Raw genomic sequence first — 24,898 nt, 5'->3', positions numbered from 1 at the left:
GCCTAGCCATGGAAGATAAGTTAGTTTCTCCTTCCCACAACCTGTCTGTCCTCTACCTACAGTGCCCCTACCAAGGGATTGCAACCTCCACACCAGGACGCACCTGTTGCCTGGATGGGAGTGGGTGAGAAGGCCGCATCCAGTTGCCTTCCAAATATACCACCATGCTGCCAGCCCAGGGTAGGGACAGCACTGCCATGCTCTTTCCCAGGATGCCACGGCGTGCATGCCCAGCAGAGCCTCTTCCCACAACTGCTCCCAGGCCCCTGCAGAGGGTGTGGGCAGAATGTTGCCTCCCTGTCTGCCAACCTGACCTAGTAGCCACCCTGAGGGAAGGGTAGCAAGTATCGTGGAGCAGAGGGTGGGGAGGAGGTAGGGTGGAGCCTGGGACACTAAGGGCCCAAACAGAGGGCGGGTAGGAGGCAGGACCACGAGTGAGCTTCCTTGTCCCATGAGACTCCTCTTTAAAAATACACATTGAAAGATAAATTAAGAGTTGTACATTAAACCCCAAGCAAGGCCTTCTGAGGAGGGGTCCCTGTGGAACTGCTCTGGTTACCTGCCCATGAATCTAGCCCTGCCTGGGAAACTTGTATAGGTGCTCAGTTTTTCACGTGGGCTTCAGTATATGTGTTGGTCACGTGCTGAGTGTGCAATGATTGGCTCAATACTATACAAGAGCTTAGCTAAATGGGTTTTGTAAGATCCTTGGTGGGATTGCAGGGGGTGGGGTGCGGTTAGGAATGCTTTTATTCTTGTTTCTCTCAAAGCACTTAGAAAGGTGCTTTTGACCATAATGCACTAACAAACATCACATGAATCATATAAGCCACAAACTGAGATGCTGAGAGATAAAATATTCTGCTACACACATGTTGAGTTGAACCCCAGTTTTAATTGCTGCAATATAGACTTTCTGACCAAGAACCTTTGGGCGTCTCTGGTAGAAGGGGTAACTTCAAGGGGCAACATGGGAGAGGAGAACAAGAGGGAGGTTTCTGAGAAAGATGTTTGCTGGCTCAGAACCTCAGCTCACATCACTAATGCATATGCATCATAAAGCAATTTCAATTCTTCAGGGAGAATTAGGTAATGATGTACCCTTGGAAATTATAAGAAAAATGGAGCCACGCCTTCAATGTTGTGGTTAAAGGCTAGAAACCACAACCTCTCAGCCCCTTACTCTGGAGACTCCTTGAATAACAGAATCCTCTCCTGACTCCATGAATAATTGCCTGGAAGAGGGAGAAGGAGATGAGGGCTCCATTCAGTACATTTCAAATACTTATCCAGTGGACTCACTGGCTCCCTGCTGTTTGAAATCCTCATGCCAAACGGCTGCTAGGAGAAGTCACGAAGCCATGGATGGAAATAGCCCTGCCCACTGGGAGAAAGAGGATCTCGGAGGGCTCTCTTCTCATCCTCTGACAAATACCAATGAAGCATTTTTGCACCTCTGCCAGTTGCTATGGAGACCAAGTGGGGAACACATGTAAACATTCGACATGCGTGAGACACGCTGAGGTCCGCCAATGCAAATGTGGTTCCTCTTCTCCTTAGCTTGTCCCCTTTCTGGCTTAGAGCTGCAGCTTGTACCCACATCAGTAAGCCCTGTGGTTTCAGGCCTCAGACAGCAGTGGCTCGTTTTTAAGGAACTCATTTACCATGAGCCACTGGGAAATACCCTACATTTAGGGTCATGAGACTTTAATTTGAAATACTTCCCTGCTAGTTCTTTAGTAGTAGAAAGTCACTCCACCTTCTTATCTGTAAAGTGAGCCTCCACCTTCTTATCTGTAAAATAGGGGAAAGAAAGAGAAGCCACTCATACCAGGGGGAGAGTGAGATCAGACAGGACAGTCTTTGTAAAGATGAAAGCACTCGGCGTGTTTGGGAGTGCTATTATGTAATTACTGTATATTCCCAAAGGCTTGTCAAACTGTGGTTGGATTTTGACATTGGCGTGTGGAAACGGGCCTGCTCACCTTCAGAATTAGCAGTTAGACCCATTGCTCCCTCTTAAGGTTTGGTGTGGATGCCTCCACCCCACAGAGAGGTAACAGGAGTAACCCCAACCTTGGGGCTTGCTGCTAGCACCTCTCCTCCCAATTTCTCAGGGCCTCTAGGCCATCACAGGCCCCGTCTCACAGTCTTGCATCCAAATGAGAGCAGAACAGCTCAGCCGCCAATCTCTTCCTAATCGTGAAAACACCCAGGTGTTTTCTTGTTACAAAAATGCACTCTCAAGGCGAAGAAGGCAGCAGATCCAGCGGTAGGAACCTCCCCAAAGAGGCGCAGAGGGCCAGGGAGTGTGTGTGGACAAGCCCTGGTGTGCATTCCAGAGGCAGCCCCTCTCCAGCTCCCTGTGTGGCTTCTTTTGGGGTGTGGGAGGAGGGGCGGAGCCAAGGATTGGGTGAGGTCCTCCTGGCTGACTGTGGCTGCCACCCACCGTTGGAGAGGTCTCAGAAGGTTCCTCCCTATCTCCGTGGTAACCCGACACAGTGCTGTGGCGAGAAGAGGAAACTGCAAACAGAGTTGGTTCCTTCCACCAGACCCGTTTCGGAGTTCTAGATTTCTGCTTGTGGTTTGTCAATCATTCAATCAGACCTAACAGCAACTCCAGATTGTGACTGTCAGAAGCCATGGCCTCGCACGCCTTTCGTACATCAGTCCACCAGTGCAGGCTGGACACATGAAGCCTGTGACTCTCCCCTGCCCAGCCCAGCCCCTGCTCCACTGCTGAGGAGCAGAACTCACCACGTAGGAATGTGAGCAGCCGGGATGGGAGGGAGGTGAAGGATGAACCGGGAGCTGGGGCCAAAGAAGAGCCCAGCTAGGTCAAGAATTCCCCCAGTTCTCTTCCTTTGATACTCCACGCCCCAAATCGCACATCTGGAAGGAAAAATGAATCCTGTATATGTTTCAGAATTTCCATGAAGTTGAGAAGGGAGCACTATAGCATCTTGCAGGTTTTTTTGTTTTGTTTTTATTTTTGTTTTATTTGAGATGGAGTCTCACTCTGTCACCCAGACTGGAGTGCAGCAGTATGATATCCGCTCACTGCAACTTCCACCTCCCAGGTTCAAGTGATTCTCCTGCCTCAGCCTTCTGAGTAGCTGGGATCACAGGTGTGCACCACCGCACCTGGCTAATTTTTGTATTTTTAGTAGAGACAGGGTTTCCCCATGTTGGCCAGAATGGTCTTGAACTCCTGACCTCAAGTGATCCACCTGTCTTGGCCTCCCAGCATCTTGCAGATTTTTGTTTGTTGTGTTTGTGTTTATGTTTGCTTTGCCAGGAAAAGCAGGGGGTGAAAGGGAGCCTTGAGGGAGAGAAGACATGATATTGACCATAACAGATAGGAGGGGCTGGTGGGAGCTGGGAACATTCATTTGTTAATTAGTCCATATGGTGTGAGTAACCACTAAGTACCGAGCTCTGCTTTAAAGGTTGAGGGGACAGCAATGAAGACAACAGGCAGAAGCTCCTGACCTCATGGAGCTTCCATTCTAGTGGCAGAAGTAGGCAATAAAAGTCACACATTTATTTAAACAACAAAAATACAAGTAAGTAAATGATATTGTGCCCACACACATACACATGAAGCAGAGCAAGGGATAGAGTGGAGGAAGGTTTGCAATCCAAGACAGGATAACCTGGGGAGCCCCCACAGTGAAGGTGGCATCTGGGTTGTCTTGACAGAAGAGGATGTGAGCTGTCACTGTGTCTGGGGAAAGAACATTCTGAGACCAATCAAGAGGTCACTGAGGCTGAAGCAGTTAAGTGAGGGGGTGGGAAGCGGTTGAGGCTGGAGTGTGAAGTGCCAGGTCAGGGAGGGCCGTGAGGGCCACTGGGCTTTTCCTCTGAGTTAAATGAGGAGCCATGGGAGGTTCTTAAGTGAAGAGTGGACGTGATTTGACGTCTCCTTAAGAGTCACTTTGGCTCCTGCATGGAGAATAGATGCAGCATTGGCATAGGGGGTGCTGCTGAACCTCTGATGTCTGATTTAATTGTCAAAAAGGGGAACTGGAGCTGGGCACAGTGGCTTACCATGGCTCGTACCTTTAATCATGCCTTGGCTCTTTGGGAGGCCAAGGTGGGAGGATTGCTTAAGCTCAGGAGTTTGAGACCAGCTTGGGCAACATAGTAAGACCTCATCTTTAATAAAATTAAAAAAAAAAAAATTAGCCAGGCATGGTGGCACATGCCTGTAGTCCCAGCTACTCAGGGAGCTGAGGTGGCAGGATCGCTTGAGCCTGGGAGGTTGAGGCTTCAGTGAGCCCTGATGGTGCCACCACACTCCAACCTGGGTGACAGAGATAGACCCTGTCTCCAAAAAACAAAAGGCCGGGTTTTAGAGAGGCTGAAGACCAGAGTGCCACAAAAACTTTCTCTTATGTCATCAGGACTGATAGAAACTGGAAATACTTTGGGCGTATTCAGTGTTAATTAATGGTGTCCACACACCCCCTAAAATCATCTTGGTTATCACCAGCGGTTCATTTCCCACCGCTTGGAAAATGTGGTCTAGGGAAAGGTCAAATGTTCACCACACAGAGAGACTATAATTTTGTCTGCCGGTAGAGGTTCTCTTCAGGTGGCTGTTATTCAGAAGTGACTTAAGATACCCTAAGTTTGAGCCTCCTTAACTCTATAGCTTGGACTAAAATTCAAAATGTAAGCTGTTTTATTCAAATGCAGTGTGGTCACTAATTGATTCACACACTGTCAGCTGTGCAAAAATAAGCTGTGCAACTTTTTTGTTTTCTGTAACTGATCAAATCTTCCCTGTGCACCCTTAACCCTGTGGCGTAAAGAGGAAAAGACTGGACTTACACAATCAGGGTATCTTGGTCTCTTCCATCATCCTTAAGTTCCCCAACGTTAGCATCTGCGTCTATGGTTGATAGGAGTGGCATTACCATGTGACTGTACATGTGGAAATCAGTATGGTGATCTCTGGGTTGGTTTAGGTCCTATGCTAGTTCCCCTGACGTGATCCTGGTTTAAGCCCTCCACTGGCATGCAATGGCATTCATAGCTGTGGAACACTGATAATGTCATTGCCCCTAGAAATCAAAGTCCTTGATCTCAGTGGCTTCTACTTCCCAACCTCAGGCCTCTACATTTTTAGCAATCCCCCCTTGAATTTCCCTGACCTTTACCAGAGCCTGTAGAAACATAGGGAAACAGCACATTGCTTTCTATGAAGGTTCCTCTGTCTGCTAATGGTGCACTATCTCATTCAAGCCATGTTAGACATGGCACCAGGACAAATACGGGGCTTCTCCTAGGTGCTTTCAGCCTTCTCCAGGCCATGTGTGGGAAAGTATGTCACTCGCCCAATGTTCTTAGGTTCCTACTACCTTTCTAAATGCTTCTATAGCCTGCCCCCAACAAGACTTGACCCCAGGAAAGACTGGAAGCAAGACCCTAATATTTGAAGATCATACTCTGCCTCTATTTCTTTCTTATTCACAGTCTCTCTTGGGCAGGAAGGACTGAACTTACCCTTTTGTCCCCTTCCTTTCTGGTAAGAACTTTCCCCATCAAAAATATTTTCTTTTGTTAAAATGGCACCCGTTCTGCCTGCTTCCTTGGGGCCATGATAGTGTGTCAGATGTGCTCTCAGTAAAGTGGCTAGGAAGGCAGAATTAGGAAAGCAAGAGGTTTCTTGGGTGTCTTATTTCTGGCTGCTATAACAAAGTATCACAGACTGGGTGGCTGAAACAAAAGAAGTTTATTTTTCATAGTTCTGGCGGCTGGAAGTCCAAGATCAGGGTGCCAGCATGGTTGGGTTATGGAGAGGGCCCTCTTCTGGGTTGCAGATTCCAACTTCTCATTGTATCTTCCCATGGTGGAAAGAGTGAGAGAGCTTTCTGGGGTTCTTTTTTATAAAGGCACTGATCCCCATTCATAAGGGCTGTACACTTATGACCTAATTATCACCCAAAGGCCCCACCTGCTTATACCATCACCTTGGCGGTTATGATTTCCACATATGAATTTAAAGGGACACAATCATTGAATCCATCGCATTGGGAAATGAAGACAAAATGAGGAGGAAACAGGATTGGACTGCAAGAGCGTCAGAGCACAGTACAGATCTGACAAAGTTTTGGCTTGCTTCATGGGGATTTTGAAAACAAATATTGCTCATTTGAGGAGCCCCATGTTGAAAGAAATGGACAAGCCCTAGCAACCCCTTTGTGCTCAGCCCTTCTCTGGGGGCTGCCCAAGAAGAGGATGGCCTTAGCTTGAAAGATGAGACAATGCTAAGGTGTTAACAGCTGGAGGCTATAAACTAACTGCACTCCTTATAGCTGAACAGCAAGTTCTTTCTCAGAGGGAGATCCACATGGGTGCCTCCAATACTGTCACAGTGGTGGAAAGGTCACTAGAGAATGATTGGTAGGGAGGAATAATGAAAATCCCATCAGTTTAATATTTTATAAGTGTTCTTTACATATTGCCCAAGCTTTTAAAGTCATTACTGAGCATCATCTTAGCCCACATCCTCTTCACTGCAGGTGAGGTTTATCCACTGTGACCACAGCATACAGCAAGTTACACAGATTTGACTTCTCTTGAACCTTTCCCAAGAACATTTTCAAAGAATATAGTGCTGGGATGATGCCTGCAAACCATGAGCACGGTCCTCACAGAGTCTTCTGCTTTTCATCTCAGAGATTTCTGTGAAACCCAAAAATCTCCATTTTAATTTAATGTTTGGAACCAGAAAGTGCCCAGCAGTTAATCTAAACCTGTTTTTACCAAGACAGCATTCTGTGTACTGCCCGGGAAATGTCAATGGTTTGTTGATACCAAATTAACGATGCATATCTCTAGCAAAGAAACCTCCAGTGAGTCAGAAACCAATCGTCAAACTGTCCGTCCACCAGGTTTCCTTCCTGTGAGTCACTTTAAGAAGCTTGACTTCTTCTTTCTCTGTTTCCAGCCTTTCTCTGGTTCAATCAATGAGAGTTAAAGCTACATTATAATTCTTGGAAGTATTGAGAGATGTGACTGGTTCTCCCTTCTGGACAAGCCTTGAAATGGAAATGATAGAGAGGAGATAAAAGGAGGTGGGAAAGGAAGTATGTAGACAGAGGGAGAAACAAAAAGGACCAGAGGTCTAGAAATTTCTTACTGCCCCAGAAGTTAAAACAGTGTTTTGTTAATCATAATTTATCACAAAGGCGGCCAGTTTCCAGAGAATTGTGTTGCCAGACAAAATGCAGGACTCTCAGTGAAATTTGAATTTCAAATAATGAATAATTTTAGTATAATAATGTCCAATGCAATATTTCAGACATACTTACATTAAATTTTTTTCTTTGTTTATCTGAACTTCGAATTTAACTCGGTGTTCTCTATTTTTATTTGCTAAATCGGACAGCCATATCTGGGAGATATTTTAATTTCCATTGCATTCCTTTTGTTGGTGAGTGCGATGAGCTACCATATTGAATAGGAAGTAGAGAGGATAGCGCCATCCTCCTATTGTCTAGCAGAAAGATCCAGGATATTCAGACTTGATAGTTCCTTACTCTCGGGGCAGCCTCTGCCTTCCCAGCTCCACTCAGCATTGAGCATTTCAAACTGACCATTGACTGAAACTCATCAGCCAGTCATTGAAACTGGACTTGCTGTCCTTGCTTTGGAATTGTCTATATCTGTTATAAGGTGAACTTAGATTTCACAAGCCTAATGAGCCTTATTCTTGCTGTAATCCTCTCCATGTGTGTCCAGGCAATCAGAGTGATCTTTTGCTTTGGTTTCTGCTTATACCTAGGGTCCTGGACTCTAGACTATTCAGATATGGTCTTGACATCCTGCCTAAACCTTGCCATTTCCCTCTGTTCAATGGTTTCCCTCAGTCCATGACAAACATATCACTTGGAAACACAATACTGACTCCAAGTCTCACCATCTTCTAGAACAGAGGTTGCCAAACATTTTCTGCAAAGGGCTAGATAGAGTATATTTTTGGCTTTGCAAACTCTGCAGTATCTGTCACAACTCCTCAATTCTGCCATTGTAACATGTGAACAGACATGTGTTTCTGTACAGCTTTATTTATAAATAAGGCTGTGATAGGTCACAGGCTATATTTGGCCCAAAGGCCATAGTTTGTTAACCTCTGTTCTAGAAGATCCTGGGATCTTGCTTCTCTTGCCAAAAAGGTTCCACTTAGATATAGATGTTGGCCTATTAGCTCAATGAGGTTCATATTGTTTACTTAATGTGATGCTGATGGCCTCTCCATGCCTCCATCAGAGACCAGTCCTATTTTACAGTCTTGCCACCCTCATCTTGGGCTTGAATAATTCCCAGCTTTCTTCTCTTCTCCTCTACCACCTTCTGAGGTCCCTGCATGACTTGATGATGAGCACACTCAATAAGCCAACTTCTACTTGTTTCCACACTATATCTAGGATCCACTACCCCCTTTATTTCCACAAATGCTACCTTACTTTGAGACTTAGTTGCCAATGCTTTGGACTAACTCTGTCTCAGATTGGAATTCTACCTGAGAAATCTTCAACTGCTCATCACTGCTGATGTGATTTCCTTTGCATAATAAGTCCACAAAACTACCCACCAGTGCTGAGAATGGTTTGCCTTATAATAGCTATGGATTTAAAGAAAAACCCTTCTCTCTCAAATGATTAAAAATACCTTGCAGTAACCAGGCAAAGGTAGCTAGTAAATGGCTACAGGGATACATGTAAAGTGCTTTAGCATGAAGAAAAATCAACATTATGAATTGTATTAATGTTGTTCTTAAAAGTAATTCTATGACCTTAGAATGACCTTGCTATGGTGTGAACATGCAAAGCAGATTTTATAAACAACTAAATATGTGTATGAATACATCCATTTATTCACAAGGGCAGGACTTTGGAACCTAATGAATGAATTTCAAAAATAAAATTTTAAATTAGGAAAAAACAACAATTTTGAAACCAAGTCCACAAAAACCTATAAAAATAATGTTGATTGACTCTGGCTACTGTTCCGGGTCAGTGTGACCACTTTGACTACATATCCTTTTATGGGATAAATATTTCTCACAAAAGTTAAGTTCAATTGAAGGTTTTGTAAGCCAAATCCTATTTTAAATACAGAGAGCTCATTTTTTAATTTTGGAGATGTCCTTCCCTCATTTTAAAAAATGTGTTTTTAAATTATTTTCTTACATTATAACAGATTTTCAATAGCCATTATATCTCTCAGTTGAAATTCTCTATACCTTCCTAGGAAGAATCTGCTTTGAGTTATCTGAAATCCTTCAAACCAGTCAACTATTATAATTTAATTATGATGACTCTGGAAAAAATCTAAAACCATCAGATATTTACATTACTACCATTTTGTGGTTTGATTACAGCTATTTGCGTTACACCAGTGGTCCACATATACTGGTGAATTGAGGTAAATGGCTATGTAATAATTGTGATCAATGGTCAAAATTTTATTAATACACTTTTTAACAGGTGTATTTGGGATAATCATTATACAATTGGCTGCACATATTTAGAGCATACAATCTGATAAATTCTGACATAAGTATAAACCAGTGAAACAATCACTACCTTCAAGATAATGAACATATCCATATACCTGAAAAGTTTTCTTATTCCCCTTGGTAATCCCTCCCTCTCATGCCTTCCCATCCGTTCCCTACCCCTATCCCCATGTAACCACTGATCTGCTGTCACTATAGATTAGTTTACATTTTCTAGAATTTTATGTAACTGGAATCCCATACTATGCACTCTTTCTTGTCTGGCTTCTTTTTCCAAATTCCTCCATATTAACGTGTGCATCAATCATTCATTCCTTTTTATTGATGAGTAATATTCCAATGTGTTTGATAACTGTTTAAATACAGTTTGTGCATTCATCTGTTGATGGCCTTTTGGGTTGTTTCCAGTTTGGGGCTATTAGAAATAAAACTGCTATGAACATTCATAAATGTTTATATGGTTGTATGCTTTCATTTATCTTAGGTAAATACCTAAGAATAGAATAGTCATTCTATTCTTAGGTATTTACCTAAGATAAATGGGTCATATGTTAGATATGTGTTTAGCTTTCTAAGACACAGCTGAACTGTTTTCCGAAGTGTTTGCACTACTTTACACTCCCTCCAGCCATATCTGAGAGTTCCATATATGAGAATCCCAGCTCTCCTACATCCTTATTAACATTTGATATGTAGTTCTCCTTGAAGAGGTCCTTTACATCCCTTGTAAGTTGGATTCCTAGGTATTTGATTCTCTTTGAAGCAATTGTGAATGGAAGTTCATTCATGATTTGGCTCTGTGTTTGTCTGTTATTGGTGTATAAGAATGCTTGTGATTTTTGCACATTAATTTTGTATCCTGAGACTTTGCTGAAGTTTCTTATCAGCTTAAGGAGATTTTGGGCCGAGACAATGGGGTTTTCTAAATATACAATCATGTCATCTGCAAACAGGGACAATTTGACTTCTTCTTTTCCTAACTGAATACCCCTGATTTCTTTCTCTTGCCTAATTGCCCTAGCCAGAACTTCCAACACTATGTTGAATAGGAGTGGTGAGAGAGGGCATCCCTGTCTTGTGCCAGTTTTCAAAGGGAATTTTTCCAGTTTTTGCCCATTCAGTATGATATTGGCTGTGGGTTTGTCATAAATAGCTCTTATTATTTTGAGGTACGTTCCATCAATACCGAATTTATTGAGCGTTTTTAGCATGAAGGGCTGTTGAATTTTGTCAAAGGCCTTTTCTGCATCTATTGAGATAATCATGTGGTACTTGTCTTTGGTTCTGTTTATATGCTGGATTATGTTTATTGATTTGCGAATGTTGAACCAGCCTTGCATCCCAGGGATGAAGCCCACTTGATCATGGTGGATAAGCTTTTTGATGTGTTGCTGAATCCGGTTTGCCAGTATTTTATTGAGGATTTTTGCATCGATGTTCATCAGGGATATTGGTCTAAAATTCTCTTTTTTTGTTGTATCTCTGCCAGGCTTTGGTATCAGGATGATGTTGGCCTCATAAAATGAGTTAGGGAGGATTCCCTCTTTTTCTATTGATTGGAATAGTTTCAGAAGGAATGGTACCAGCTCCTCCTTGTACCTCTGGTAGAATTCAGCTGTGAATCCATCTGGTCCTGGACTTTTTTTGGTTGGTAGGCTATTAATTGTTGCCTCAATTTCAGAGCCTGCTATTGGTCTATTCAGGGATTCAACTTCTTCCTGGTTTAGTCTTGGAAGAGTGTAAGTGTCCAGGAAATTATCCATTTCTTCTAGGTTTTCCAGTTTATTTGCGTAGAGGTGTTTATAGTATTCTCTGATGGTAGTTTGTATTTCTGTGGGGTCGGTGGTGATATCCCCTTTATCATTTTTAATTGCGTCGATTTGATTCTTCTCTCTTTTCTTCTTTATTAGTCTTGCTAGTGGTCTGTCAATTTTGTTGATCTTTTCAAAAAACCAACTCCTGGATTCATTGATTTTTTGGAGGGTTCTTTGTGTCTCTATCTCCTTCAGTTCTGCTCTGATCTTAGTTATTTCTTGCCTTCTGCTAGCTTTCGAATGTGTTTGCTCTTGCTTCTCTAGTTCTTTTAATTGCGATGTTAGAGTGTCAATTTTAGATCTTTCCTGCTTTCTCTTGTGGGCATTTAGTGCTATAAATTTCCCTCTACACACTGCTTTAAATGTGTCCCAGAGATTCTGGTATGTTGTATCTTTGTTCTCATTGGTTTCAAAGAACATCTTTATTTCTGCCTTCATTTCGTTATGTACCCAGTAGTCATTCAGGAGCAGGTTGTTCAGTTTCCATGTAGTTGAGCGGTTTTGATTGAGTTTCTTAGTCCTGAGTTCTAGTTTGATTGCACTGTGGTCTGAGAGACAGTTTGTTATAATTTCTGTTCTTGTACATTTGCTGAGGAGTGCTTTACTTCCAATTATATGGTCAATTTTGGAGTAAGTACGATGTGGTGCTGAGAAGAATGTATATTCTGTTGATTTGGGGTGGAGAGTTCTATAGATGTCTATTAGGTCTGCTTGCTGCAGAGATGAGTTCAATTCCTGGACATCCTTGTTAACTTTCTGTCTCGTTGATCTGTCTAATGTTGACAGTGGAGTGTTGAAGTCTCCCATTATTATTGTATGGGAGTCTAAGTCTCTTTGTAAGTCTCTAAGGACTTGCTTTATGAATCTGGGTGCTCCTGTATTGGGTGCATATATATTTAGGATAGTTAGCTCTTCCTGTTGAATTGATCCCTTTACCATTATGTAATGGCCTTCTTTGTCTCTTTTGATCTTTGATGGTTTAAAGTCTGTTTTATCAGAGACTAGTATTGCAACCCCCGCTTTTTTTTGTTCTCCATTTGCTTGGTAAATCTTCCTCCATCCCTTTATTTTGAGCCTATGTATGTCTCTGCGTGTGAGATGGGTCTCCTGAATACAGCAGACTGATGGGTCTTGACTCTTTATCCAGTTTGCCAGTCTGTGTCTCTTAATTGGAGCATTTAGTCCATTTACATTTAAGGTTAAGATTGTTATGTGTGAACTTGATCCTGCCATTATGATATTAACTGGTTATTTTGCTCATTAGTTGATGCAGTTTCTTCCTAGCCTCGATGGTCTTTACATTTTGGCATGTTTTTGAGATGGCTGGTACCGGTTGTTCCTTTCCATGTTTAGTACTTCCTTCAGGGTCTCTTGTAAGGCAGGCCTAGTGGTGACAAAATCTCTAAGCATTTGCTTATCTGTAAAGGATTTTATTTCTCCTTCATTTATGAAACTTAGTTTGGCTGGATATGAAATTCTGGGTTTAAAATTCTTTTCTTTAAGAATGTTGAATATTGGCCCCCACTCTCTTCTGGCTTGTAGAGTTTCTGCCGAGAGATCTGCTGTGAGTCTGATGGGCTTCCCTTTGTGGGTAACCCGACCTTTCTCTCTGGCTGCCCTTAAGATTTTTTCCTTCATTTCAACTTTGGTGAATCTGGCAATTATGTGTCTTGGAGTTGCTCTTCTCGAGGAGTATCTTTGTGGCGTTCTCTGTATTTCCTGGATTTGAATGTTGGCCTGCCCTACTAGGTTGGGGAAGTTCTCCTGGATGATATCCTGAAGAGTGTTTTCCAACTTGGTTCCATTTTCCCCCTCACTTTCAGGCACCCCAATCAGACGTAGATTTGGTCTTTTTACATAATCCCATACTTCTTGCAGGCTTTGTTCATTTCTTTTTCTTCTTTTTTCTTTTGGTTTCTCTTCTCGCTTCATTTCATTCATTTGATCCTCAATCGCTGATACTCTTTCTTCCAGTTGATCGAGTCAGTTACTGAAGCTTGTGCATTTGTCACGTATTTCTCGTGTCATGGTTTTCATCTCTTTCATTTCGTTTAGGACCTTCTCTGCATTAATTACTCTAGCCAACAATTCTTCCACTTTTTTTTCAAGATTTTTAGTTTCTTTGCGCTGGGTACGTAATTCCTCCTTTAGCTCTGAGAAATTTGATGGACTGAAGCCTTCTTCTCTCATCTCGTCAAAGTCATTCTCCGTCCAGCTTTGATCCGTTGCTGGCGATGAGCTGCGCTCCTTTGCTGGGGGAGATGCGCTCTTGTTTTTTGAATTTCCAGCTTTTCTGCCCTGCTTTTTCCCCATCTTTGTGGTTTTATCTGCCTCTGGTCTTTGATGATGGTGATGTACTGATGGGGTTTTGGTGTAGGTGTCCTTCCTGTTTGATAGTTTTCCTTCTAACAGTCAGGACCCTCAGCTGTAGGTCTGTTGGAGATTGCTTGAGGTCCACTCCAGACCCTGTTTGCCTGGGTATCAGCAGCAGAGGCTGCAGAAGATAGAATATTTCTGAACAGCAAGTGTACCTGTCTGATTCTTGCTTTGGAAGCTTCCTCTCAGGGGTGTACTCCACCCTGTGAGGTGTGGGGTGTCAGACTGCCCCTAGTGGGGGATGTCTCCCAGTTAGGCTACTCAGGGGTCAGGGACCCGCTTGAGCAGGGAGTCTGTCCCTTCTCAGATCTCAACCTCCGTGTTGGGAGATCCACTGCTCTCTTCAAAGCTGTCAGACAGAGTCGTTTGCGTCTGCAGAGGTGTCTGCTGCTTTGTTATTGTTTTCTGTGCCCTGCCCCCAGAGGTGGAGTCTACAGAGACAGGCAGGTTTCCTTGAGCTGCTGTGAGCTCCACCCAGTTGGAGCTTCCCAGCAGCTTTGTTTACCTACTTAAGCCTCAGCAATGGCGGGCGCCCCTCCCCCAGCCTCGCTGCTGCCTTGCCGGTAGATCACAGACTGCTGTGATAGCAATGAGGGAGGCTCCGTGGGTGTGGGACCCTCCCGGCCAGGTGTGGGATATGAGCTCCTGGTGTGCCTGTTTGCTCAAAGCGCAGTATTGGGGTGGGAGTTACCCGATTCTCCAGGTGTTGTGTGTCTCAGTTCCCCTGGCTAGGAAAAGGGATTCCCTTCCCCCTTGTGCTTCTCAGGTGAGGCAATGCCTCGCCCTGCTTCAGCTCTCGCTGGTCGGGCTGCAGCAGCTGACCAGCACCAATTGTCCGGCACTCCCCAGTGAGATGAACCCAGTACCTCAGTTGAAAATGCCGAAATCACCGGTCTTCTGTGTCGCTGGCGCTGGGAGTTGAAGACTGGAGCTGCTCCTATTCGGCCATCTTGCTCCGCCCCCCAGCTTTGAACTTCTTACTTGATATCTTTGTTTGGATGTTGTCATAATTGGGTTTTCTATAAAACAAAGCCTGAAGCAAGAATTAAGGTGCCAACAGTTTAATTGAGAGGTGCAAGTTCAAGGTATTGCATGTAGGAGCAAAAGGGAAGGGAGGTCAGGGAAAGTACATAATATATGTATTGTGATATGATGAATGATATGATGTGGTGAGCCACATTACCATTTTGTCCACCTCTTCACAGAGCTGCAAAGAGACCCAGCAGGTCACTCGGAAGTTGTGTTCAGTCAGCATGTGGGACTTCTTCAGAAGAGTTACTGGAAGATGTTGAGAAGGGAATGAAGAATGTAGCTGGATGGCTCCCTTTTGGATCCCATTGTCCTTTGGGATTTACCCTTGAAGAGCTAACTCTATACTTCCCGTATGCATAATCATTATCATAATACTTATTCCTTTACTATGCATGAAGCCACCTTGTCTGTGATGTTCTATTCAAGTCTGAAAGTGAAAAAGTGACCCAGAGCTGATAGAGGCCTGGCCAGGAGAGAGAGAAAGAATAAGGCTATATAATGCTTGTGGCTCAATGCAGATGTCTATTAGACATTTCAAACTGAACATGACTAAACAGAACTCAACTTCCGTCTCCCAGCTGAACTGATTCCCTCCTCCCTTATAGTGTTTCTCATCTCAGAAATTGACACCCTTTTCTCCATTGCTGAACCTGGGTCAATGGAACTATCAACTCAGGAGGAAGCCCCTGAAATAGCCTGTGAGCCAGTCCCCTCATTACCTTCTTATTTCCTTTCTACGTATTTGTCACATAAAAAGAGTGACCTTTTATTTTTATTTTTTTAAGACAGGGTCTCCCTCTGTCACCCAGGCTGGAGTATACTGACGCATTCACAGCTCACTATAGTCTCAACCTCCCAGGTTCAAGTGATCCTCCCACCTCAGCCTCCTAAGCAGCTGGGACTATAGGCATGTGCCACCACAACTGGCTAACTTTTGGATTTTTAGTAGAGACAGGGTATTGCCATGTTGCCCAGGCTGGTCTCAAACTCCTGGGCTCAAGAGATCCACCCACCTTGGCCTCCCAAAGTGCTGGGATTACAGGCATGAGCTACCACTCGGGGCCAAGAGTGACGTTTTAAAAGGAATACAGGAATGTTCTCTTTAGCTCTGGTGCTCTGTCCCATCATGTAGCCCTGAAATCAAATCACTAAGAAAGGCTTTCCCTGACTCCACTATTGAAAAAGCCTTCCCTCCCATGACACTCTGTGTTACCCTGTTTTATTTCATTCTTAGTACTTACCACTCTCTGAAGTTATCTTTTTATGTATGTGTAATGTATTGTCTCTCTCTTCCACTATAATGTAAGCTCCATTTAGGTACAGAGGGTCTATTATCTGTCTCCCTGTATCCACAGCACCTAGTATAGTCCTAGGTACATAGGAGGGCCTCCATAAGTGTTTGCTGAATGAATGAGTGATAGGATGAACTGCAGGTGAACTAAGGGATTAACTGTGTGGCAAGGAATACATATGTTTGCCTGAATTTTTATCTGGTTAGGTTGTTCTACAACTAAAAAGTCTTTGGGAACAGGGAATATGGGCAAATTGAAGGGTATTATTTAGGTCCTGCTAGCATTCAAGGTGAGCTTAGGGATAAGTTAACAGCCTTTCTCCTGTCCCCAATTTTTAAAATTAGACTTTTAAAATTGAGATAATTATAGATTCGCATTTAATTTAAGAAATCATACAGGGATTCCTTGTACCCTTCTCCAGTTTCCCCTAGTGGTACATCTGGTAAAAAAAAAAAAAAAAAAAAAAAAAAAAGATGTAATATCACAACCAGGATGTTGACATTGATACAATAAAATACAGTGCATTCCTTCACTGTAAGGGTTCTTCATGCTTTCTTTTAACAGCCACCCTCACCTCCCTCCTGACACCACCTCCTTAACCCCTGGCAAGTCCTAACCTGTTCTTCAGTTCTACTATTTTCTTATTTCAAAAGCCTTATGTGATCGTTTGAGATTGGCCTTTTTCACTCAGCACAGTTCTCTGGAGATTCACGCAGGTGTTTGCACGCATCGGTAATTCATTCCTTCTTACTGATGAGTAGCATTCCATGGTATGAATGTGTCGCAGCTTGTTTAAGCATTTGCCCATTGAAGGACATATAAGTCATTTCCAGGTCTTGGCTATTTTGAATAAAGTTGCTATACATATTCAAGCACAGGCTTTGTGTAAATATAAGTTTTTATTTTTCTGGGATAAATGATTAAAGACGACCCAACCATTGTTGGGTTGTATATTTATTTAAGAAACTGCATATTGATTTATAGGGTGGCTGTACCATTTTACAGTCCCACCAGCAATATATAAGTGATCCAGCTTCTACACATGTTCACCACATTTGGAAAAATTGAGAAGTGTTATTTAGATCCTGCCAGAGTTCCAGGTGAGTTTGGGGATTCCTTAACAGCCTTTCTTTTCCCCCAATTTTTAAAAAGACTGATGTTCCATCCCTAGTTTGGCTCAGATGGGGGATTACATTAACGATAAAAGCCAACCACCATCTAGATAAAACAGTCCACCAAGCCAAGTCCATCAATTTCCTTTAGGACAACAAGAAAGGAAACTCATACACTTTCTGAACTTCCTAGTTAACTGTAAATAATGTCAGAAAAGATGAACCATCCTTTGAGGTTTTTAAGGAAAGTATGTGGCAGGACTCAGGCTGAGACCTTGATAAGCCATAGGATACCACACACTTAGGCCAAATCAGGCAGGGAGGAGACACCTTGTATTAGTCCACTCTCATGCTGCTATGAAGAAATGCCCAAGACAGGGTAATTTATAAAAGAAACAATTTTAATTGACTCACAGCTCTGCAGGGTTGGGGAGGCCTCAGGAAACTTATACTCATGGTGGAAGGAAGAGGAAACATGTCCTTCTTCACATGGAAGCATCAAGAAGAAGTACGGAGTGAAGCTGGGTGGGGAAGCCCCTTATGAAGCACCTCATGAACTCATTCATTATCACAAGAACAGCATGGAGGCAACCACCCCCATGATTCCATTATCTCCCACCAGGTCCCTTCCATGAAGGGGGATTATGGGAACTACAATTCAAGATGAGATTCAGGTGGGGATACAGCCAGACCATATCACACCTTGACCACGTTTTTTATAAACTCCAGGTAGAGGGACTTTGCAGATGGAAGTGGCAACAGCAGAAATGCACGTTTGAATGTATGTTACCTTGCCTGAGCCCAACCTGGATTAAAGGCTGCTTCTAAGAGGGAAAAACTTAGCTTTAATGTTTGAAACTGCGGTCATCTTGGAATTTTCTTTTTTCAGGAGCTTCAGAAGACAAAATAGAGAGGCAGAAAAGTCTGTCTTCAGCTCCTTTCATGGTGGCTCACAGTGTCTTAGCCTTGTTTCTACTTTCTCTGGGTGTCTAGCTACTCCCGAGCCCTCCCTCTCTTCCTCAGCCTTGCCCTTCTCTCCTCTTCTCAAAGTAATCTGTTTTCCAACACCTTAATGATTACTATTTTATTTAACATATACTTATATAGTGATTACTATTTTCCAGGCATTGTTTTATGGTTTTATAAATATGAGCTTCATTAAAACTCTTAACAATCCTATGAGGTAGAAATTATTAATTTCCCAATTTCATTGATGAGGGAACTTAGGTACAGAGAATTCAGGGATCTTGCTCATAAGTGGCAAAGATGAGATTCAAAACCCAGGCAATCACTCCAGAATCCATGCTCTTAATCACTACAGTATGATGACTTTCTATGACTGACAAATATGCTTTAAAACAGCAGTTCCCAACCCTTTTAGCACTAAAGACTTGTTTTGTGGAAGACAATTTTTCCATGGACCAGGGGCAGGGATGGTTTGAGGATGATTCAAGCACATTACATTTACTGTGTACTTTATTTTTATTATTGTTTCATTATAATATATAATTAAATAATTATACAACTCACCATAATGTAGAATCAGTGGGAGCCCTGAGCTTGTTTATCTGCAACTAGACAGTCCCATCTGGGGGTGTTGGGAGACAGTGACAGATTATCAGGTATTAGGTTCTCATAAGGAGCATGCAACCTAGATCTCTCGCACACACAGGTCAAAATAGGGTTGGCATTGCTATGAGAATCTAGTGCCACCGCTGATCTGACAGGAGGTAGAGCTCAGGTGGTAATGTGAGCAATGGGGAATGGCTGTAAATACAGACGAAGCTTCCGTCAGTCATCCAGGGGTTTGGGACTCCTGCTTTAAACTATTCTCTTTCTCATGACCTTTGGTATTTTGGAAAGGCAAAAAGCCTTCAGCTGAAAGAGTGAAACATTTGGGACTTCAGATGGCAAGTGACAGGTCTATCTGGGGCCACCCCTGCCTTTCAGGTGCCCTTCATACATATCATATCCTATCACCCAGGTTGAGGGATGCCCAGGTCACCCACATGGAAGAATTTAGTGCATACAGCGGCTCTATCTTGTGCAGGTTATTTCAAAGAAATGCAACTAACATTTAGGAAACGGAATTACTATGTGCCAGAGATTGCGCTAGGAGGTGTACTTGTGCTATATCATCATCCATGTAGAGCAGGTAGTATTAACTCTCTCTTAAATAAATTAGGAAATTGAAGGATCAAGTGGTGAATGGCTAGGTAATTAACGTAAGTCACACAACTTGAAATGGCAGTCCCAGGTCTGCCTGAACCCAACACCTGGTCTCTTTTTACAACACAAACTTGATTATAGAAAGGTTAGAGCTTCTAGTTTTGTGTTCTTTATTTTTAGTCAGAATGCCAGTTTTGGCAAATAACAAGGTAAGAATAGAATCTTCCATTTCCTCGCCAGTGAATCAGTTACTCCCCCAGATTTTTTCATTTTAGACCATGGCTCTACCACTAGCCTAGGGGCCCAAATAAAAAACTCAAGACTTGGCCGTTCCCTCTCCCTTACTCTATTTTCTGTTTCTGCAGTTTACCATCAAGTTATGTCAATTCTATCTCCAAAGTACATTATGACATATCTATTTCTGTGCACCCCAACCCCCAGCAGACCTGAGTCCAGGCCTCATCATCCATTGCCCACACTACATCAACAGTACCTTCCACTGCACACCTCATCCACCCCACAATTTATCTTCATAGAGATGTGTATGCTTTTCTTAGGATGTGTATTGGATCTTGTCCCTTTGTTATTTAAGAGTTTTCCAGCTGGATTTGATGTCACTTTCCCATGCTGTCACTAATTCCCAGCCACAACAGAATGGGTCACACGCTTCTGCACTTTAGACCCTTCACCCATGCCAGAGTCATCCCCTGACCCTCTTCCCGTGGCTGTCACCTCTTCAAAAAGGTCCACTGAACCTGAAGTAGATGTCCTCCCTCTATTAAGATTCAGTGTATCAAATCCACCCCTTCAAAGTCTTAGACTAGCACCTGGCATACAGTAAGTACTCAATTAATGTCAGATTTTGTTTTTGTTTTGACCGTTGTTATAGTGAATATTCTAAAAATACATGCCTAGATGATTAGATAAATGGAGTAGGGAAGAGAAATCACATCAATATCTGGGCCACAGGGGCTTCTAAGAGAGGCAGCTTAGATATTTTTAAAGGAGAAACAATGTAGTCTTATAAATCCTCCTTCCTGCCTTAAAAATAAATGTTATGGCTATGATTGTCAAATACACAAGTACTACATGCATAATGGAGGCATGTTTTACAATAGTAGTGTAAAATACATTTTAAAAAATGCAAGAACACTTACACCATATTTTTTAAAGCAGTGTTGAGACCTGTCTGATTGATTTTCCTAAACAGGTTTTGCCCCAGTTCTTGCAGATCTTCATCAGGTTTTTTTCTGACTTAGCAACAAATATCTAAAATAAAGTTTATCTTTTTAATTTCTATTCTCCTTGCTGACAAAATAGGAAATGACTTCTGAAGACATGAAAAAAAGAAACAGGGTGAAGATAAATTGGGTTAGAATAACCCATGACCTAGATCATTAAACTTTGTCTAATGAAGAGCTGCCTTTTAACAGAGTTAAAAGTGATAGCACCATGGCCTCTCACCCAACAGGGCTTGAGGCTGGACTCTTCTTTGACAAACAATGCTCTGATTTATGCACAAAGATGCCCATCATAGTATTATTTATAATATTCCCTGTCCAATGCTGGGGTCCTAGTTCAATTAGCTATAGAACAGCCATTTGATGAAATATTATAAAGCTATTAAAGTAATAGGGACAAAGAAATTTTAAAACATGGGGAAAACCTTGATGTTGTAATATTAAACGAATGAAGGAATTCTATGAATGAAAGTCATTAAAACATATCTTTACAGTAGCTGCACTGACTGCACATTTACTTTCATTCAGGCATCATTTCCGAATGTGATACAGGAGGGCCAGCCTGGCAACAAGACGGGAACCTCTCGATCCATGGCACAGTGCTGTCGACCCCTAAGTTCTTCCTCTTGATCTAAACTCAGGTTTGGAAGTACACCAAAATATTAATACTATACATCACTGCAAGCTTTCCTTCTTTGATCCTCTGTATTTTGCAAATGTTCCAACACCTTTTAAAATACACTTCTGTTCTCTTTTAAAGTCTCCTTGGGAACTTCTAAAAGGCAGCTGCTGTGGACTCGCATCATCCATCCTTCCCCCAGCAAATGTGTAAATAAAGAAACGCCTCTGTGCCTTTAAATTATAACAGGCTAAACTTTCTCCTGTAAGTTGATACTCAGACCAGAAGTCTGTGGGTGGGATGAGTGTTGTGTTTTTTTGTTGCAGCTTCTTTTGGCTGATAAACTAGCACTTAAGTGTTTCCCTTTTCCAAACCCCCAAATGACAAGTATCTTTGTGGTAAAATGATGGCCCAACTGTCATGGCCAACATGAACGGTGCTGAGGACACTTATTTTTAGTTTACTGCCTAAGGAAGCACTAAGCTTGCTAACTAGAGATCTTGGGGCCCAAACCCCTAGAATCCCCAGAAGGGAGCTTTTAAAGAGAAAGAAAGGTGAGGCAACCAAAGCTCTTCAGGATGGTCCAAGCTCCTTCTCTCCAGATGGGCCAGAAAGACAAGGCAAAGATCTTACTTTTGATGAGAAAACTGTAATCCCCCCTTTTTACATAGTTTAATTTTACCAGAGATGCTATGAAACAGAAACTTGTTGACTCCATTTAAATAAATGTAAACTCTGGCAGCCTTGGAGAGCTATTACAGCAATGAGGCTGATGACAAGAAACAGAGACACTTCGGCAGACATCTGTTCCTATGGCCTCCTCAGCAACCTGTTCTCCTATCAGCTAACACAGCTTCATTATTTCATTGAGGAGCTGCTATTCTCTTTGGCATTCACTTTTAAAGCAAGGTACCTTACCTTCCCTTGTTCAAGTAATTGGCATGTTACCAAGTGTATTAATTCATTTTCATGCTGCTGATAAAAACATACCAAAGACTGGGAAGAAAAAGAGGCGTAATTAGACTTACAGTTCCACATGGCTGGGGAGGCCTGAGAATCACGGTGGGAGGTAAAAGGCACTTCTTACATGGCAGCAGCAAGAGAAAATGAGGAAGCAGCAAAAGTGGAAACCCCTGATAAACCCATCAGATCTCCTGAGACTTATTCACTATCATGAGAATAGCACGGAAAAGATGAGCCCCCATGGTTCAATTATCTCCCCCCTGGGTCCCTCCCACAACACGTGGGAATTCTGAGAGATATAATTCAAGTTGAGATTTTGGCAGGGACACAGCCAAAGCATATCATTCCACCCTTGGCCCCTCCAAATCTCATGTCCTCACATTTCAAAACCAATCATGCCTTCCTAGCAGTCCCCCAAAGTCTTAACTCATTTCAGCATTAACCCAAAAGTCCATAGTCCAAAGTCTCATCTGAGACAAGGCAAGTCCCTTCCACCTATGAGCTTGTAAAATCAAAAGCAAGCTAGTTACTTCCTAGATACAACAGGGATACAGGTATTGGGTAAATACAGCTGTTCCAAGTGGGAGAAATTGGCCAAAACAAAGAAGTTACAGACACCATGTATATACAAAATCCAGTTGGGCAGTCAGATTTTAAAGCTCAAAAATGATCTCCTTTGGCTCCAGGTCTCACATCCAGGTCACACTGATGCAAAAGGTAGGTTCCCATGGTCTTGGGCAGCTCTGCCCCTGTGGCTTTGCAGGGCACACCTTCACTCCCAGCTGCTTTCACAGAGTGGCACTGAGTGTCTGTGACTTTTCCAGGCTCACGGTGCAAGCTGTCAGTGGATCTACCATTCTGGGGTCTGGAGGACAGTGTCCCTCTTCTACAGCTCCACTAGGCAGTGCCCCAGTAGTGACTCTGTGTGGAGGTCCTACCCCACATTTCCCTTCCACACTGCCCTAGCAGAGGCTCTCCATGAGGGCCCCGCCCCTGCAGCAAACTTTTGCCTGGCAGCATTTCCATACATGGCTTTTCCATACATCTTAGATGACATCCATAGATGACATTTCCATACGTTTTCTGAAATCTAGGCGGAGGTTCCCAAACCTCAGTTCTTGACTTCTGTGCACCCACAGGCTCAACACTATGTGTAAGCTGCCAGGGCTTGGGGCTTCCACTCTCTGAAGCCACAGCCCAAGCTCTATGTTGCCCCTTTTAGCCATGGCTGCAGCAGCTGGGACACAAGGGAACCAAGTCCCTAGGCTGCACACAGCACAGAGAACCTGGGCCCAGTCCATGAAACCACTTTTTCCTCCTGGACCTCCAGGCCTGTGATGAGAAGGGCTGCAGCGAAGGTCTCTGACATGGCCTGGAGGCATTTCCCCATGGTGTTGGGGATTAACATTAGGCTCTTTGCTACTTATGCAAATTTCTGCAGCCACCTTGAATTTCTTCTCAAAAAATAGGATATTTTTTCTACGGCATCATCAGGCTGCAAATTTTCTGAACTTTTATGCTCTGTTTCCCTTTTAAAATGGAATGCTTTTAATAGCACCCAAGTCACTTTTTGAATGGTTTGGTGCTTAAAAATTTCTTCTACCAGATACCCGAAATAATTTCTTTCAAGTTCAAAGTTCCACAAATCTCTAGGGCAGGGCAAAATGTTGCCTGTCTCTTTTTTAAAACACAATGAGTCGTCTTTGCTCCAGTTCCCAACAAGTTCCTCGTATTCATCTGAGACCACCTCAGCCTGGACTTTATTGTTCATATCACTATCAGCAGTTTTGTCAAAGGCATTCAACAAGTTCTCTAGGAGGTTCCAAACTTTCCATTTTCCTCTGGTCTTCTGAGCCCTCCAAAGTGTTCCAACCTTTGCCTGTTACCCAGTTCCAAAGCTGCTTCCACACTTTCAGGTATCTTTTCAGCAACACCCCATTCTACTGGTCCCAATGTACTGTATTCATTCGTTTTCATGCTGCTAATAAAGACACTCCTGAGACTGGGAAGAAAAAGATGTTTAATTGGACTTTCAGTTCCACGTGGCTGGTGAGGCCTCAGAATCATGGTGGGAGGTGAAAGGCACTCCTTATATGGTGGCAGCAAGAGAAAATGAAGAAGAAGCAAAAGTGAAAACCCCTGATAAAACCATCAGATCTCATGAGACTTATTCACTATCATGAGAATAGCACGGAAAAACTGGCTCCCATGATTCAATTATCTCCCCCTGGGTCCCTCCTACAGCACATGGGAATTCTGGGAAATGCAATTCAAGTTGAGATTCTGGTGGGTATACAACCAAATCATATCACCAAGCAAGGCCAATTAACTATCTCCAGAAAAGAGAATCCCTGAGTAAAGTGACATGAGGAACCCCTAGCTAATGAATAGTCTATTAATGTCTCCAACCTAGGTTCCTAATTTCCTGTCCCATATGCAGTCAGATTCTTTAGCTTTTTATTTGATTCTGTGAGCTATCCTGTAGCCTTCTAATATGTATGTGTGTATGGTATAATATGTGTATGTGTGTTTTAATTTTCTTTTTCTTAAATGAGCTAAAGTTGGTTTCTTTTGCTTGGAATAAAAAATAACCTATCTAAAAATGAGAGTCCCAACATATTTCACTGCCTGTGCAAATCTGTGCCTAGCTCTGAACTGAAGAGTTTTGCTCCTCACTAAATATTTTCAACTTAGGGGAAAATGAGCCTTCTTCCTTAAACAGGAAGTGCGTAATGCTGAATTTGATAA

At 42.8% G+C, this 24,898-nt stretch overlaps 1 long non-coding RNA gene across 8 annotated transcripts in view; it reads left to right on the top strand.

The window, feature by feature from the left end:
* The window catches only part of LOC116269760, a 78,998-nt gene that overhangs the window by 53,917 nt on the left and 183 nt on the right, over positions 1-24,898 (top strand). For 7 of the 8 annotated variants that reach the window (XR_004177511.1, XR_004177513.1, XR_004177514.1 and 4 more), the window contains 3 exons: positions 14,928-15,104; positions 21,097-21,209; positions 21,329-21,451. This is a non-coding gene — a long non-coding RNA (uncharacterized LOC116269760). The remainder of the gene's footprint in view (positions 1-14,927; positions 15,105-21,096; positions 21,210-21,328; positions 21,452-24,898) is intronic. The other variant, XR_004177515.1, reaches the window with a different exon arrangement.

This window comes from Papio anubis, chromosome 12 (genome assembly GCF_008728515.1).
Source record: "Papio anubis isolate 15944 chromosome 12, Panubis1.0, whole genome shotgun sequence".
NCBI classification, from domain to species: domain Eukaryota; kingdom Metazoa; phylum Chordata; class Mammalia; order Primates; family Cercopithecidae; genus Papio; species Papio anubis.
This window is presented reverse-complemented; position numbering and strand designations above follow the sequence as displayed.